Source organism: Pan paniscus, chromosome 6 (assembly GCF_029289425.2).
Source record: "Pan paniscus chromosome 6, NHGRI_mPanPan1-v2.0_pri, whole genome shotgun sequence".
NCBI lineage: Eukaryota > Metazoa > Chordata > Mammalia > Primates > Hominidae > Pan > Pan paniscus.
In genome coordinates, this window is record NC_073255.2 from 83,152,220 (window position 1) to 83,169,858 (window position 17,639).

The 17,639-nt window shown below is 39.1% G+C and overlaps 1 protein-coding gene across 1 annotated transcript in view; it reads right to left on the reverse strand.

Moving 5' to 3' along the window:
- The window catches only part of LOC117978262 (huntingtin-interacting protein 1), a 136,208-nt gene extending 120,892 nt beyond the window's left edge, over positions 1-15,316 (reverse strand). Inside the window, exon 1 of the mRNA XM_055115051.2 lies at positions 15,177-15,316. The gene's annotated coding sequence lies outside the window, so the exon portion shown is untranslated. The remainder of the gene's footprint in view (positions 1-15,176) is intronic.
- Between the last annotated feature and the right edge of the window lie 2,323 nt (positions 15,317-17,639).

Consider the following 17,639-nt stretch of genomic DNA (forward strand, 5'->3'; position numbering starts at 1 on the left):
CTGACTTGCTAATAAAGTAAAAATGTTATCTTTAGTGTTTATAAGTGATAAATTAATATTCTGTATATATGATGAATCAATTCCATATGCTACCCATTAAGAAAAACTCAATTTAAGAAGATTGGTTTGTATATTATTATAGATGTATGTCCTCCTCTTCCCCTATTAGAAATAATAAGTAAAACAGAATATATGTGCAGGCATGTTAAATATAGGCATTCCTCAAATTTCCACTCTTGATCTCTTCTCATTTTCAATGCTCTTCTAATGGGACTACAGCTCTTTGCCAGGCAACAGCTATTACTGTAAAAACAATACATCTGAACTCTCTACACTGAAGGTCCAACAATCCTGTGAGCTCTAGATATATGTGACCAAAAATGTTTGTCAATCAGAAACATGCCATCTGCCAGGTACCTCAAACACATTATACGAGCCGGCGCTCATTATTCTCCACACACTGTGTTCTTTAATACCAACTGGAGCAAAATGAAACAAGAAAATCTCCTAAAAATATAAAATAGGCCATTTCTAACTTAATTTTGTTAACTCACCATCTTTAATTCCAATGCCTAATCTAAATTGCTTTAAGTAAAATATCAGTTATAACTATCTTATGAATAGTTATGTGCATATATTACTTATGCACTAAGAACCACAATATTCTGAAATATTGTGGAAATAGCATGCTACTACTTCTGCAGTTCTCAAAGATAGCAATTTTCTTTTTCTAGAACAGCTAAAGCCATTTCCCCTGTACAGTAAATTTTCATCTTTGCAGCTAATGGCATCTTCATCTCCTTCACACACCTAGCCCTAAGTCAGAAACCTGAAAGTCATTTTTGCCTAGTGCCTCCCCTTCACCACTACCTCCCATTCCATTGGATATAAGTTCTTACTCACACCATTCTTAAATATGTTTCAAGCTCACCTCCTCCCTCCATTCCCAGTACTCATGCCAAAACTTAAGCCTTGCTCTCAGTTTCTTCTCTCCTCCATAAGTGAGTGAAACCAAATTTTCTCCTTTCCCCCAATCCCTCCCATGAAATAAAACAAAAAACAGAAAACCACTTTATGTTTCTCCTTCGCCTAAACACATTCACTGGCTTTATCCACCTACAGTATAATGTCCATAGGCTTTATCCACCTTCAGTACAATGTCCATAATTTTTAGGTTTCTAAGTAAGGCCTTCCTTTATATGGCTCCAAGTTTCCTTTCTGGAAAAATCCTCGGTTGCCTCCAGAAGTGCTCAGTTACCCCTTTCTTTGGCCTCATTGGTCTATATTTATTTTCCTACACAGGCAGATCATCTTTTCCCTATTCCACCTTGGGTCACGCTTTTCTCTCTGCTTCCCACACCTCCCTTCTTGAATTCCTACTCAAGCTTTAGTGACAATCTCAAAGATCTCTTATTCTATGCAGCACTCCCCAGCTCCACTTGCTATCTTCCATCTCTAAATAATGTTTCCAATGGAACTGCACTAAGCGTTTTACAAAACATTTCCACCTGTCCTATCTTCTTGGATTCTAATAACCACCGTCTAACATGAGGAGACTGAGGCTCAGAAAATGTTAGTCCCATCATAAGGAAGCGATAGCCAAAGACTTGGAGCTCAAATCCAATTAAGTGTTCAGACTCCAAGATCCACACTCTCTATATTATACCCCTCTGCTTCTTCCTGTCCCTCCTATGTGCTGTAAAGGTAGTAATGTTTACTCCTGTACCATCACACTGAGCACAGTGTTTTAAAGTTTGCTTTTATATTTTTGCCTCTCCTTCTACTCTGCATTCTTAGAGGGTAGAATCTGATCCTTATTATCATTTTAATGCCAGGACCCAGCTTTAGCATGACATAAAACAAAAATTAATGAATAATTATTTATTCAATTAATCAAAGGATCTTAATTTGCTAGAATAGTTTTATCCTGATGGAAGAAAGTAAATGTATGACACAAAAAGAGAAATTAAAGTTCAAGTCTCTTCCATCATAACACACACACACACAAACTCCTATCCTTCCTAACCATGTTTCTTCTTACAGAACAATTATCCATTACCCCTTACTACCAAGCAAGTTTCTTGAGGAGTGGTATGCATACACGATTTCCAGTTTTTCACTTCCTATTCATTCTTCAACCCTGTGACATGTGGCCATCCACACCCCTGAAATAGCACCAATAAAGATGATCTTCATTTTTGCCAAATGCAAGGGAAACATTTCAGAGCTCATCTTTCTAACCATTTCTACTCTGCTTGGCAGTACTGACCACTCACTCGATATTAAGAGTGCTCTTAGTTCAGTCTTAGTTTCCTTCCTGGGATCCCCTGGCTTTTCCTCAAACTTAGACATCACAGCATTTCTTTGTTCTTTTTTTTTTTCTTTACATGCTTTTATTGGAGAGTCTCATAAGTTAATGGAGTCTAGCCTTGGAAAAATGGAGTTAGAACACTTTGATGAGTCAGTTTATAATTACATGCACTCGTGGGTCAATAGCAAAGGCATTTGTAAACACTACATAATTTTAAAAAGTACTTCAAGTTGGTTTTTGCATGCATTGTTAGTAAATTTTTGTGGCTGGTTTGCTTTCTTGATTATGTTCTATTTTGGATAATTTTAAAATGAATTTATGTTCCTACATATTACTTCAGAATGGTAAAAAATTTCTTGAGCCCTACCAGAGCAAAATTCAGTGAGGTAATGGAGACATGCCTAGAATTTGACTGAGCTTATGTAGCTGGAAAATACATCATGATGTATTCTCCAAGATTACTCCTTATCTTGGTAAAGATACTCCTTATATTGGTAAAGAAAATCTTTACCAATATCTCCAAAACAATAAAATAGGAATAAAACATATTTTTCCATTCCTATAATGTATAGTTATATAAATAGGTTTATATAAGTAAGAATTATTTTGGCTGCAAGTAACAAAAACAAATGTAAATGGCTTAAATATCTTGTGTACTATATTATTATCTCTATAACAAGGAGTCCAGAGATAGTGCTAGTCCTAGCTTCATTATTTCAGCCGTTCTTTAAGGAGCCAGTAGCTTTTCCTGATTCTGCTCTGCCATCCTCCACCTTTCGGCTAGCTCTCTTCACGATCACAACATGACTACTGTGGCTTCAGGCATCACCTCCATGTGGAGCAACTTTCATAGGCAGAAAAGTAAATAGTCTTTTGTTGAATCTTATCTGAAGAACTAAGAAATTTCTCAGAAACTCCCCAAGGGAATTTACTTTTCCTTACTTAGAAGTGGGCTATAAGCGATTTCCTAAACTAATAACTGGTGAAGAGATGGAATTACCTTGCCTGATTTAGTCTAGTTCCTTCCCGTGGTCTGAGGCCATCCTGATACGAAACACTTACCAGTGTTATAAACATGTGGATACTTGAACAAAACTGGCATTTTGATACTAAGAAAGTTGGGGAGGAGGAGAAAAAATACATTCCAGGTAGACAACCAACAATTTCTTTAGTAACTAACTTTGTGGTTTTCTAAGTTCTATCTGAAAAGATATTCAACTGAAGCAAAGCATCTCCTTAGTCAATGTTAAAAGCGTCAATTTCCCCAATGATAAAAGGCATCATGGATTTTATATTAGACAATGAAGACTTTCCAGTTAATTTTAAAAGGGAGATTTGGGATAAGAATATAAAAAGGCATTTTATTGATTCAATTTAGCACACTGTTTGGGCTAGCAAATATATTAAATTTATACAGTTTTATATTTCATTTATAGTATATATGTATTTTACACATTCCCTTTTTCAAGCCAGATAGACAGTATTTTGCACATTCATATATAGTATATACTCCATAATGAATCTGACATAAGGAAAATGATTTTAAATTTAAAACATTAATGTAATTCAAAATATTATATTCTCCACTTTATGGCAAAAACTTGTGGGATCCTTTCCACTTAAACTTAGTTTTAGTTTTTCTTTACATTTTTGATTTCTCACCAAAGCAATGCCAGTACTTGGACTTTAGCTAAACACTTATAAATTAGGCATCATTTAACTTATTTTTAATAATTATTTTTTATAATTGCAATATACCGTATATTCATATTATTGAAAGCAGGTCTCTCATTTTACTCTGAGACATTTAAACCAATAAAAATGTAAACCATTCTGCAAATGCATTATCCAGTTCATGAATAAGTATGTACCTTGTCCCTGCCTCTTCTTTTGTAACATTAATATAAGGTTATAATCCTGTGCATTATAACATTAATATTAGGATATTATCCCATACATTGCAACACCAGCACATCAGCTTGTACATTATGTGGTCCACCAGCCACTTTGCGATACAAATAAAAATGACCAAAATCCAAACTTTTAAATCTGACTTCTTTTCATCATTTCTCAACAACTAATATATACAACACATAGAAATCATTTAGGTGCTTTATTTCATTATGTCTTCATGTACTCTCATAATCAGAGTTAATAAGGGTTAAAAATATCACTCATAATTCAAAATTGATGGGTGACTATGCAAGCTTTCCAGCTTGATTTGTCACACATGGAATAGTTTAATGTAACTGTTTTCCCTAAACTAAGGCTGTATCCTCACATGTGTAAGTGCCTTTCTGAGACTATTCATTTAAAAGCTGGCATTAAACCTTAGTGTTTGAAGTGAGCGTGTGTGTGTGTGTGTGTGTGTGTGTGTGTGTGTGTGTGTTCCATGTATCCAAAGATGCAGAACAAATCTGTTGTTCACTAGGGTGACTCCCACGCTAGACTGAAGAAGAGCAAAGCATAGGAACTTCCAACTAAAGAGAAAAAGGAGATCCAACTATAGATACTGTTTCAGAAGAAACACTAAGAAAGAGGACTTGAGTATTTTAACTGCTAGTAGGTAATAGCATCTTTGATAAAGCTCTTGCTCTTCCAGAAGAGGGAATCAATTTTCTTCTGCTTATTCAGCCTTCACTCTTCATACACACAAAATGTCTACTCCCTAAGTATATGACTTGCTAGAATGGAAAGATTACCATTATCTATGTTCAGGGTGTTTTTAGAAATAAGCCAAGACTTTTGGAACATTTTAGTGACCCTCCAAGCCTAAATACTTGCTATGCTTTGAAGAAACTTTGTCTAGCAAAGAGTTTAACATCCTTACATCATAGACTGTGAAAAAAAAAGGAAATTAGGTATTGCAGATCAGAATGCAGATCAGAAGGCTGGGCATGGTGACTCACGCCTGTAATCCCAGCACTTTGGGAGGCAGAGGTGGGCAGGTCACTTGAGGTCAGGAGTTCAAGACCAGCCTGGCCACCATGGTAAAACCCCATCTCTAGTAAAAATACAAAAATTAGCCGGGTGTGATGGTGAGTGCCTGTAGACCCAGCTACTTGGGATGCTGAGGCAGGAGAATCACTTGAACCCAGGAGTCGGAGGTCTCTGTGAGCAGAGATGATGCCACTATACTCCAGCCTGAACCTTAGTGTTTGAAGTGTGTGTGTGTGTGTGTGTATTCCATGTATCTAAAGATGCAGAACAAATTTGTTGTTCACTGGGGTGACTCCCACACTAGACTGAAGAAAAGCAAAGCGAGACTCCTTCTTAAAAAAAACAAAACAAAACAAAACAAACAAACAAAAAACTTCACAAAAAGCAACATTGGACAATTCATATCTCTGAAACTTATTGGTGTTTACAAAATCCAGCTAATCAGATTTGACAAGTTTAGGGTATGTCACTAGATTAATCTGTGGGTTTCTATAGCACTTATTATCCTCCACGTAGCAACACAAAATACTCCCATAAGCAAAAATACTCACTTGTAAAACGCAAAATGTTAAAAATGTACGCAATTGTTTTTGTATTATTTTTACTCAGACATTCCCTGTGATCTAGTGACAATGTAAAGTATAAACAGTTTTTGTGCTACTCTTGATCCATGGCAATATAAATAATTCAATTTATGCTGGAATTGGGAAATTTACTTTTTAACAAACATCTTCAAACACAATGTAATATAAAAACAGATTTTTAAATATACATTTTGATTTTTAATTAAATAGTTTTGTTTCTTTCTGCTTCATTTCACAGAGTCACTTAATAAAATCCATGGTACTTACAGAAAAATTCCTGATGTCATATGCATGTGTTTCACTATAAGGCAGTTATGAGGTTGATAAAATTTCTTCTACAAATTTTTTCATTAGACATACGCAAATCAAGAAACGTAATCCAGCATATAAACAGAACCAACAATAAAAACCATATGATTTTCTCAATAGATGCAGAAAAGGCCTTTGACAAAATTCAACAACGCTTCATGCTAAAAACTCTCAATAAATTAGGTATTGATGGGACGTATCTCAAAATAATAAGAGCTATCTATGACAAACCCACAGTCAATATCATACTGAATGGGCAAAAACTGGAAGCATTCCCTTTGAAAACTGGCTCAAGACAGGGATGCCCTCTCTCACCACTCCTATTCAACATAGTGTTGGAAGTTCTGGCCACGGCAATCAGGCAGGAGAAGGAAATAAAGGGTATTCAATTAGGAAAAGAGGAAGTCAAATTGTCCCTGTTTGCAGATGACATGATTGTATATCAGAAAACCCCATCGTCTCAGCCCAAAATCTCCTAAAGCTGATAAGCAACTTCAGCAAAGTCTCAGCATACAAAATCAATGTGCAAAAATCACAAGCATTCTTATACACCAATAACAGACAAACACAGAGTCAAATCATGAGCGAACTCCCATTCACAATTGCTTCAAAGAGAATAAAATACCTAGGAATCCAACTTACAAGGGACGTGAAGGACCTCTTCAAGGAGAACTACAAACCACTGCTCAATGAAATTAAAGAGGATACAAACAAATGGAAGAACATTCCATGCTCATGGGTAGGAAGAATCAATATTGTGAAAATGGCCATACTGCCCAAGGTAATTTATAGATTCAATGCTATCCCCATCAATCTACCAATGACTTTCTTCACAGAATCGGAAAAAAACTACTTTAAAGTTCATATGGAACCAAAAAAGAGCCTGCATTGCCAAGTCAATCCTAAGCCAAAAGAACAAAGCTGGAGGCATCCCACTATCTGACTTCAAACTATATTACAAGGCTACAGTAACCAAAACAGCATGGTACTGGTACCAAAACAGAGATATAGACCAATGGAACAGAACAGAGCCCTCAGAAATAATGCCGCATATCTACAACCATCTGATCTTTGACAAACCTGACAAAAACAAGAAATGGGGAAAGGATTCCCTATTTAATAAATGGTGCTGGGAAAACTGGCTAGCCATATCTAGAAAGCTGAAACTGGATCCCTTCCTTACACTTTATACAAAAATTAATTCAAGATGGATTAAAGACTTAAATGTTAGACCTAAAACCATAAAAACCCTAGAAGAAAACCTAGGCAATACCATTCAGGACATAGGCATGGGCAAGGACTTCATGTCTAAAACACCAAAAGCAATGGCAACAAAAGCCAAAATTGACAAATGGGATCTAATTAAACTAAAGAGCTTCTGCACAGCAAAAGAAACTACCATCAGAGTGAATAGGCAACCTACAGAATGGGAGAAAATTTTTGCAGTCTATCCATCTGACAAAGAGCTAATATCCAGAATCTACAGTGAACTCCAACAAATTTACAAGAAAAAAACAAACAACCCCATTAAAAAGTGGGCAAAGGATACGAACAGACACTTCTCAAAAGAAGACATTTATGAAACCAAAAGACACATGAAAAAATGCTCATCATCACTGGCCATCAGAGAAATGCAAATCAAAACCACAATGAGATACCATCTCACACCAGTTAGAATGGCAACCATTAAAAACTCAGGAAACAACAGGTGCTGGAGAGGATGTGGAGAAACAGGAACACTTTTACACTGTTGGTGGGACTGTAAACTAGTTCAACCATTGTGGAAGTCAGTGTGGCAATTCCTCAGGAATCTAGAACTAGAAATACCATTTGATCCAGCCATCCAATTACTGGGTATATACCCAAAGGATTATAAATCATGCTTCTATAAAGACACATGCCCACGTATGTTTATTGTGGCACTATTCACAATAACAAAGACTTGGAACCAAGCCAAATGTCCCACAATGATAGACTGGATTAAGAAAATGTGGCACATATACACCATGGAATACTATGCAGCCATAAAAAGGATGAGTTCATGTCCTTTGTAGGGACATGGGTGAAGCTGGAAACTGTCATTCTCAGCAAATTATCGCAAGGACAAAATACCAAACACCGCATGTTCTCACTCATAGGTGGGAACTGAACAATGAGAACACTTGGACACAGGAAGGGGAACATCACACACCTGGGCCTGTTGTGCGGTGGGAGGAGCAGGGAGGGATAGCATTAGCAGATATACCTAATGTTAAATGACAAGTTAATGGGTGCAGCACACCAACATAGCACATGTATACATATGTAACTAACCTGCACGTTGTGCACGTGTACCCCGAAATTTAAAGTACAATTAAAAAAAAGAAGAAAATTCAACATAGACAAAATCTCTCTTTGCACTATAAAGGTTTATTTTTTTCTTCTGTAACATATCTGTGTTTGGGTATATCCAATGATATATCCAAAGTATAGCAAGTATTTAGGCTCAAACTGCCATGGTTTTGACAGTGATTTTTTTTTAAAGTAAGCCAAAATAAATAAAAATGGCATAAAACCTCATAAGGATTCATGTAACGATTACATGGAGAAATTATTTTCCCAGGTAGAGCAAGCCATCTAATTATTTCAAATATTGAAACAAATCTAGCCATTCATATAAATCACCCACTCATTAGCCTAATGGATCTTTGAAAGTATATCAATGGGGGTTGGGCGCGGTGGCTCACACCTGTAATCCCAGCCCTTTGGGAGACCGAAGCAGGCGGATCACGAGGTCAGGAGATCAAGACCATCCTGGCTAACACAGTGAAACCCAGTCTCTACTAAAAATACAAAAAAATTAGCCGGGCGTGGTGGCGGGCGCCTGTTGTCCCAGGTACTCGGGAGGCTGAGGCAGGAGAATGGCGTGAACCCGGGAGGCGGAGATTGCAGTGAGCTGAGATCACGCCACTGCACTCCAGCCTGGATGACAGAGCGAGACTCCGTCTCAAAAAAAAATAATAAATAAGTGAAAAAATAAAAGTACATCAATGGGATGCAATTAAGTTAATATTCAATAACTTATCAAAGAAGGAAACTTTTATTGTTTCTTCCAGACCACTCAAAACAGTCAACAATATATATTAAACTTAACACAAATTTTAACTTTTTAAAAAAAATCTCAATATGAAGTCCTTTTAGAGTTGACAAAGATGTCAGTAAGATGTAATAATAAAAGCAATTTTTATTAATTATCTATGATATGGACATTGTACTATATCTTTTAGCAGATGTATGTCCCTATGCAAGTCTTTAACAATGTAAATTCAGCAATTATTATCTTACTAAGTTTTCTATATAAGACAATTTACTTTTATTAAAGGAAATATAACAAATACTTACTAGAGACAGAAGAGAGCTGAGAATAGAATGGAGTAAGTAATAATAAAGTCACTAAACTAAGGCAGTTGTATGTTTGTTGTCATAATATATAGCCAGATTATAGCTAGGAGAGATTTTTAGAAATTAATACTGAACCCTGGAGCTTCAAGGTAGATGTTTCCATTGAACTGTAAAATAGGATTAATTCAACGAAAATGCTAAAATTATGGGGAAGCTAGCAGTGGAAGTATTGTTGGTTGCTTCACCTTGTAACAGTATTAATACACAGACTTACTTATATTGCATTTCTTTCATACAAAGTATGGAAATGCTATAAAATAGTATTTTAATAGTACTATAGTACTTTAATAGTATTTAAATAGTATTTAAATTTAATGGTATTTTAACAGTACCATAAAATACTATAAAATAGTATAGTATAAAATACTATAAAATGCAATACAAATAGCCTTTTAACTTATTTACATTGCAATACTCACAAATGCAAAGTATTATTTTTGCTGAATTTGATGCATTTCCTCTTTATTATACATTGTTGACTGTGAACACTTAAGAGTTAACTTTTATTACTGTTATTCTTTATGAGGTGCTTAATTTCTAGCTGAGAAGTAAAAGTTCAACAGCATGATACTTACTCTTAACTACAATGATGTATTAATATAAGAAGTATAAACTCCTAAACTTAATAAATTCTAATAGGATTTCTATGTTGTCAGGTTTAGAGTAAATAATTCAATATATTCACCAATTCTTTGGGAGTAAAGATATGCGGTATGAAGAAAACAAATTACTATGTAAAAATAAACTATGTCTAAAGTATAAAATAAATATAAAATAGCAGATGTTTACACATAAAGGGAGGATCAGTGGAAGTTATTTTTAAAAAGTGAAAATATTTTCCATTGTATTTATTGATATTATTCTTCAAATAAATTCTTTTCAAATAAAATATTTATTTCATTCTGCAAAAAAACCTTAAAATACAACTTGCAAATTACTCTATATTAATGTCAATCATTTTGTATTTTTCAGTTCATGTGAATTGAGTAAAATATCTTGAAAATTAAAAACACCTCATAATGTCACCAGCTCAAAATGACCAATATGTTTGCAATAGCATTTACTAAAATCTACATAATGCTTATCACCTGCCAGACACTACACGCTTTAAATACATAACTTATCTAATATTCTTAAGGTGCCATTACTACCCCAGGTTAGTTATCTTGTACATATAGCTAGCACTAACTGACATACTCAGGAATCAAAACTAGGTGGTCTACTTAGGAGACTGTACCTTTAACCATTGCTCTACCCCACCTTCTGAGGAAAATGATTCTGCCAGGGTCTGTATGTATTTGAAAGTCATTAATTAAACTATAATCAATCAGAGATGTCAAATGTGAATATGCTTTTCTCATTATGAAAGTGAATTTGTGAGTTACAAGCAATGAAAAGGAAAGTGAGCATAATAAACATGCCAAAAGATTAAAGAGTGTAAATGTTAAGAACAGAGACAGTACAGATAAAAAGCAAATAATCATATTTAACATTCGAGGTCATACCATTTAAATTATCTACATGTACCAAAAAACTACAGTGGTATCACTTATAAATTATGCCCCAAGAGAACCGTCTCATTAACCTTGTTCAAAACATTAATGGTACTTTATTTCTAAAATAATAATGATCAAAATGTTTAAACAATGTTTTGTTTATTAAACAACACTATTCATATACCTCACATTTCTATGGAAAAAAAGTCAATATTTATTTTCAGAAAATTTGACATAATTTGTTTTTACCTTTTAAAATACAAAGGAGTATAGAGATCTGACTCTATTATTCTAGCCTGAAGTCAGTCAAGAAGAAAGTATGACTCTTAATAAATGTGGATCTACTTTCCTTTGAAGGTATCTTTGAAAGGAGCAGTAGGAGGGAGAGCAATGTAGATCTTCTCTAAAACTGAATTTCAAAGGATTTATTTGGCCCATCTTCCACATGGGAAGAATTAGAATTTTTTTTTTTTTTGCCTTTTATTTCCCATTGTGAGATCCTAAATGGGAAAATAAGTCCAGGTTATGTAGGTCTCTATGCGGTATTAGATGCAATAGCAGCCATAGTGCAAGGAATGTAGGCCACAAAGGCCTGTGTAACTGGCTGCTGTGAACTTTAGTGGCAAACCTTAAAAAAGGGAAAAGAAAAAGGAAAGGAGACCTTTAGCACTTCCATATAGATCTCAATATCACTCAAAAAACTTTCTTCAACTGGGTCTGATGCATTAACGAGATCATAGAATTACTGCTAATTTAGAATTACATACTTTGGTGAGGAAAGTTTATTATTACAAATAAAATGCCATAGTTTATAAAAAATAATTGGGTGTGACAATAAGCCATATTTTAATATGTGGTTTATTATTGTGTGGATTAAAAGCAGAAAGCTTAAATTAAAAAGATAATTCCTTGAATTTCATTAAACAGTTTAAAAAATTGTTTTGCAGGTATTTAAACAGTGTAGAAACACTGTGAGATATATACATATATATATATAATGTCTTAAAATCCCAACATTTTAAAAGGAGCTCACCTCCTTTTAAAATTATGACAGATTAAAATTATGATAACTGTAATGTAAAATTAGGCAAACAAGTAAATAAAATTAAGTAAATAATGCAATTTTACCTGGTGCACTTATTAACAATATTCTTATTATTCAAATCTTACCTTTTCTTTATAAAATCTTCCTTAAACTATGATAATTCTTGTGGTTTCTGTATAATACCCAATGTCTGAATGAATATTCAAAAATCAGTCTCATTAATGTTTTAAAAATGCAACTGCTAAACAAACCATGTTTAAGTTTTTCAGCTATGCTAGCTTTTGCATCTCTCGAAACATAACTACTGGGCCAAGAGTTTCTAAATGATTTTCCAGTAACTGACATCTGTATTGAAACCTAAGACACACAGGCACTATAGTAAAGGTTCTGAAAAATTTCATTTTTTATAATCATAAATAAAATTAATCTATGATTTGACGAGGAAAAGAATTATTAGAATAGCAACATGAATCATATTTAAAAGAATATACAAGAGAATTAATTATTCCACAAAAGGTAAAAGAAACATTTTGTTTTGTTTTGTTTTTGGTCAGCAGTGATTCAGGAGATGAACCAACTGTGGGGCTCTGTGGCTATCATTATACAAATTTATCATCAATGAACCAGTGAAGCACGAAATTGAGGGTTAATATAGAATGAAAAGAGACTTTCCCCTCAATATATCACTTTAGAAGCATATATTCTGAGTTCTAAAAGCAATAATCTTCCACATAAAATTCAATACAAGAGTGATCTCCAACCACATTAGATCAAATTATGGCAAGATTCAAATAATATCTAATCCAGGTCCTCATCTTATATAGGAATCCGTGGCATATGGTCATTTCAGCCTCTTCATGGATACCCACAATGATGGGAACTTCAGCCAACAGGGTGCTCACGAATTTTTGGAAAACTCTGTTAGAAAGCTCATGATTTAACGAAAGTAAAGCTGCTTCATCCTTTCAAATTTCTCATAGATTTATCACCATTTTGTCCTGTGGGCTATCACAGGATAGTCAGAATTCCTTTTCTTACCTGATAGCTTTTCGCTATTTAATGATAGCTTTCATTCTTTCACTTCTCCAAGTTAAGTCTTTCCACGGCATTTCATAGAATACATCTATAATACACAATAATCTTCCTTTATTTCTCTTTTGAACTTACTCTTTGCTAGCGTGACAGTTTGCCAACGTCCGCCTCAACAAGGAGTGCTCAGAATTGAACACAACATTTAAGATGTGATGATCATTGCAAACTATAATAGGGCATCCGTTTGTGGGACTCTATTAAGTCCAATTTAACAACGCTTAACTTTTGCAGCCACGTTCCATGACAAATATCAAGCATTTGGCCAACAAAACCATGGTCATTAGTTGTGTAGTAGACTTTTCGTGCCCAAAGATTTTTCCATTTATGTCTATTCCTATAAGGTGGTATTTTGACATCGAACATGTTAACATGAATCTCTGTATTTGAACCTTAGGTATCTTATCTTCAAAAATATCAAGTTACTCTATTTTCCTTCCTACCAAACTCATATCCCTTCAGTGTTAAATAGTATGGAGCTATGTTGACTTATAATAACCTATCTCAATTTATTACCTCTTAATACTCAAGAATACCCAAGGAAAACATTTTCTTGTATGGCAATTTACATTTAAGAAACCTTGCCCAGTACTTCTTTTTATCTTGTTTATTTTAAAACAAGTTTTTTAGAGAATAATTTAACAGTGCGGTACATCTCCGTAAGAGCATTTCTTAGTAGTTGATCATGATTAAGTGGCAAAATGCAGGTAATGACATGCTCAATTCCACCTTTGAGTCAGGACAGTGTACATCGACGACAACAACAAACCCTTATGCTAATATGCCTGTGACGCAAATATCCATACATACCGCACACGAATTGTGCAGTGAGCTAAAAAAGAAAACAGAAAAGAAAAAAGCTACTACTTTATTCTACTTAAAGTTGTCCTCTATTCAAACTTTTATCTCACTCTTCTCTCCTTCTGCACCATAATTTTCTTTCGAGCAAAGACAGGGAGTTCTGGATGATTCCAATCTCCCCAAATCCACATCACAGCCTCCAATTGAGGTTCATTTAAGTCAGGTTGGAGCTGAGGGAGCCTGGGCTGGAACCGGCCAGGGTTTCATCCAGCTCCTCCCCCAAAACACGCCCCCCAAATCGGAGCCAGAGGAGAGCTCAACCACAGAGGACTTCCACTCAATGAGGGCAACCCCTGAGTAAAGTCCATGCCGACAACCATTCATCTCCTCCGACCCCCGCCCAGCACTAGACTGCGCTCCTAGCACCGCGCCTTCTTCCGGAGCCTCCTCCCCCAGGCTGGCTAGGGGTGAGCGCAGGGGTTAGTCAGTACGCACGTGACGCGCGATGCCCACATGACACGACCGTGGGCGGGGGAGGGGGACACGGAGTGAAGAAGGGGAAAAGTTACAGAAGACCCGTCAAAGCGCCCAAAGCAATTTGTCCCTTCTTTTCTTCGCCAGCGGTGGCTCACGGATCCCTAAGGGACAGCTGGGGACCCAGGCGCCCCCAGCCCAGCCCCAGAAACGCTGGACGCAGTTCTCCGCTCACCCCACCACCTTCTCTTCCCAGACCCGCTGGTGATGCCGCTGCACCCTAAAGTTGCTCCTTCCTTCTTTCCCTCCCTTCCTCCCATTCTTTCTTTCTTTTCTCCCTTCCTCCCTTCCCCAAAACCTCTTCATCCGCTTCGGGTGATACCACTGACGCACATTCAATTTGCCCCAGCAGCTCTGAGGAGGTCAGACCAGGCCGAGCACCTTCCAAAGGGGAGGGTCTAACTGAGCAAACAAAGTTGCACGCCACACCACAACCTGCCCCTCCCCTCCCTTTAGCCCCCAAGTCGAATCCCCGGCGAAACTCACTTGCACTGCGGGTGCCCTCTGGCCCCCACCCCATCATCGCGCAACACACCCCCTTCAACATGCGCGCCCACCCTTTCATTGCCCTGCGCCCCGAGCGGTCCCACCGCCCGGTAAAACACTGAGCAAGCCGCTGCGCTCACCTTGCTTGACACACTTGAGCCGGAGGGGGTCCTTGCAGTGTTTGATCACGGCCAGCACGTCCCTGATGGTGAGCCCCGCCACGGGGGTCTCGTTCACCTCCAGCAGCAGCTCCTCCGACACCAACTTGCTGCCGCTCTCATAGGCCACCTTGCCGGGCTTCACCTCCCCCAGGTAGGGGAACTGTCCATTCTCGGCGCCCCCCTTCAGTTCAAAGCCCAGCTGGCCCTCCGGGTTCCTGCCAATGACACTCTCATGGACTTTGCTAGTCCGGTGGCTTTTCTTTTTCAAGCTTTTGGACATGGCAGTGGGGCGAGTCGCCTCAGTTCCTGGGCTCCTTGGGGTTAGGGGGGCTGGTGGTGAGAGAATGAGGATGGAGGAGCAAGGGGGCCCAGGGGGAAGAACAGCAGACTTTGCCTTCGCCCCCCTCTATTCGGTGCTTTCCCTCTTCTTTGGATGGAGTGTGGACGAGGAAGGGGGAGGATGAGAGGGACGGCTGGGCAGAGGTAGGAGAGCTTGGATGAGGTTGTGCTGTCCCTTGAATGACACTCAAGGCTGTGGCCCCGCAGCAGAGGAAGCAGTGGTGGTGGCGTCGGCGGCGGCGGCAGCCGCAGCGAGCAGTAGCCGAGCTGGTGAGCGGGTGTGGTGGGGGTGGGGAAGGAGGGTAGGGATGCCGGGGGCCACTCCTGCGTGGTGCGAGTGGGAACGCGCGCGCGCCTGGGTGTGTGTTGTTAGCTGATATCCATGGCAGCTGCAGTGGCAGGGTGCGTGTGCGTGTGTGTGTGTGTGTACTAGTTGTACTGTACTGGCAGAGGGGAGGAGGCAGGGGAGGAGGGGCGCGCGCGCCGGGTGGGGAGCCACGGAGGGCTTCGCCGCTGCCTCCCTCCCTCCCTCCGCAGCTTGACCCGGTAGTGAAGGCAGAGAGAGAGGCAGGCTGGGTCCGCCTGGCAGCCTACGGGAGGAGGCGGGAGCCGGGAAGGAGGGGAGCCGAGGCCCGGCGTGGGGAGGCCGGCAGGAAGGGCCTCGAGCCCAGTGCGGACCTTTCTTCAGCCTCTGTGCGACCGAGCCGCGCGCCAGGCTGCTGTGCGAGGAGGACGCGCTGACTCCCTCCGACCTGGGCTCCGATGGAGCAGAAATAGCGGGACCTGGACTTGTGGCGCGCCTGGTGCCACATCTCGGGCTCTGCGAGCGTCCTGGCGCGGGATCCTGCCGCGAAAAGGAGTTGGGGCGGGGGACCCGGCGGGACATTGCGGGAGAAGGCCTGGGAGCCCTGGGAGCCTTGTAGCGTGGGGGAGTTCACTGTGTAGAGAGGTTTCGTGTCTTCATCTATACAGTCACTTATTTGTCTCAAAGTTCTCGAAATTCCCTCTTAGAGAAGGAGAAAGTTAGAGAACTGGAGGCTGCGTATACCCTGATTGCGCAGAAGGGAAGCAGCCTCGCGTTCCCCGGGGCAGGCCCCCGCCCGCGCGTCCCGCCAGTAGGGGAATTTAGCGGAGGGATACGGTTGTCTGGTGAGAGGCTATCCAAGGATAAGGGGCTTCACTTTTCCCAAGTAGGGGAAAGAGAAGGGGTCTACAGGGCTAGGGGTGGAGGGAGCGGATGCAGTGAGCAGCCTCCGCAGAGAAATTGACAATTTAACCAGGGACCTGCGGCAGAGACAAGGCGGAGACACTCCCTTGCCCAGGAAAGCCGCCGGAGTCCGGCTTGTACCTGGGGAAGAATCCTTAAGACGGTCTGGCCCAACACTCCTTTGCTCACAGAGAAAGGGGAGAAGACTCCCGAGGGTGAAAATGGTACATTCGGAGCTGGAACTCAGCTCACTGACCCCAAGCAGTGTTCCCTTCTTTTCGCCAGGTTTGCATCCAAGAGAGGGGAGGACAGGGGCAAAAGGATGCAGGGAGGCTGCTGATTTCCACTGAAGAGCTAATTTCCTGTGAGACATTAACAGTGATTTAAGAAAAAGATTCCTGTAACTGGTAAATGAATTTCATTTGCTTAACTTTTAGATGATATGTTTCAGACAAAAAAAAAAAAAGTTGTACACCCACTTATCTCTTTAAAGCAGAGGATGAAAAGCATTGAATAGGTAGGATTCTTAATGTCTGAGATGAAGGTGATGTAGGAGGCAAACAATACGGTTAAAAATGTTGAGTCGACCCAAACAGAAAGACCAGGTTTCAATCCAGACTCTGCGGCTTACTGAGAATATGATCTTGAGTAAACTGCTTGACCTTCCTGAGCCTCAGCTTTCTTAGTTGTTAAATGGACTTTAACAATACTAATCTGTTAGGACTGTGGTGAGGATGAAATCAGGGAAATCAGTCACAGCAGTGCTCTCCTGGCACAGGTGAGTAGGAGTTCGAAATGATAATTCCCTCCTCTTTCCCTCTTAGGTATAACTTACTACTTGGGGATGAGGGGGATCAAATGTAGTCAGAACTGGAAGAGATCTTAAAGAAAGATGA